This window comes from Anopheles funestus, assembly GCF_943734845.2.
Source record: "Anopheles funestus chromosome X unlocalized genomic scaffold, idAnoFuneDA-416_04 X_unloc_98, whole genome shotgun sequence".
NCBI classification, from domain to species: Eukaryota; Metazoa; Arthropoda; class Insecta; order Diptera; family Culicidae; genus Anopheles; species Anopheles funestus.
In genome coordinates, this window is record NW_026045229.1 from 45001 (window position 1) to 46449 (window position 1449).

Genomic DNA, 1449 nt, shown 5'->3' on the forward strand with positions numbered 1-1449 from the left:
CGTGCTGAGCTTCTCCCGTTTCGCTCGCAGCTACTCAGGGAATCCCGGTTGGTTTCTTCTCCTCCCCTTATTAATATGCTTAAATTCTGGGGGTTGTCTCACATCACTTGAGGCCTACAACAAAATCAGTCACATTCCATTCGTTTCGAACCCGGGGCATAGCGAACCGATATATACGCAACAACACTTCACACACACACACACACGGATTGGGCAATTTACGGTCATTTTTGAATCAACGATGGCCCCCCCGAGCACGTTGTCCGAATATCACTCCAATAAGGACAACGAGTTCCGCTCGGCATCGTTTTGATTCGATCTCTCAACAACAACTCCCGGTCGACTTGGTCGACTTGGACCCACGATGTCTCCCCCCGAGCATGTCGAGCCAACTGCACCACTATTGTATTGGACAACATGTTCCCCTCGGGCATCGATGGGTTAATCATGCACCACTATTATAAAACCCTTTGACGTTTTCCCCCAAGCACGTTGATCCAGTATTACGACGGATACGGTCAACGAAATCTTGGACATCAAAGAGGTTTTCGATTGAATTTCCCCATGTTTCACAACGTACTCTTAGCGGTATCCTACGATACGTCTCACTCTATTTGTGTGTGTGCGCGTTTACGTGCGTGCGATTTATGCGGTTCACCCCTTTACTTTCAGCGCCCTGCGGTCCCAACAAAGGTCCCGAGCACGCCATTATGCACAGTGTGGAAGCGTGTTTCCCCCACGACACTAGACGGGCTGCTCGCCATAGTGTTCTATTGTGGCACGCTCCACCCTGAAGTTTGGTTTGTTGTATATCAAGGAATTGATAGGCACTCAAGAATGTGTGCATCGGCCGGGTTTAATCGTCCGACGCGCAATATGCGTTCAACTTATCGGTGTTCATGTGTCCTGCAGTTCACATTGTGACGCGCATTTAGCTGCGGTCTTCATCGATCCATGAGCCGAGTGATCCCCTGCCTAGGGTTTTATAGTAAGGTTCCCAATGTAACACAATCCCGGTGGTACGTCCAAAGACTAACTTTCTGACTAAGTTGTCTTTATTACCCAATAGTCCCAGGCCTTGTGACTTGTGGCTCATGTCTACGCCCATGGCCACCATTCGCTAAGATAGTTTTGAAGTCACTTTGAAGGCCCAGGAACAACTCTCTTAGCACATCGGTTAACCTGGCGCCGCAGTCAACTCATGTGCTTGGATCGGATCGAGCTATTGAGTATTGGGCCTGCATACTCGCTCATCCGTATCCTTTGCGTACCGCCCCATGGCCCTTGTATGTCTGCACCACAGTTCCTGTTCGTTCCGTGCCTATGGCCGGATACGTATTGCACATCGGTATACCTGTCGCTACTCAGGCAACTCGTGTGCGTGGATTGGATCGAGAACATGGTGTGTGCCCCATGTTATAATTGATAGTCCATATCCACTTTATAGGT

At 49.5% G+C, this 1449-nt stretch overlaps 1 non-coding gene and 1 pseudogene across 1 annotated transcript; both read right to left on the minus strand.

Annotated features, from left to right (window-relative positions):
• LOC125774249 (large subunit ribosomal RNA) overlaps nt 1-116 on the minus strand; it is a 3626-nt pseudogene extending 3510 nt beyond the window's left edge.
• Nucleotides 117-825: 709 nt separating this feature from the next.
• LOC125774250 (5.8S ribosomal RNA) lies at nt 826-983 on the minus strand. The gene has a single exon (XR_007420697.1). It is a non-coding gene; the product is annotated as a 5.8S ribosomal RNA (ribosomal RNA).
• Between the last annotated feature and the right edge of the window lie 466 nt (nt 984-1449).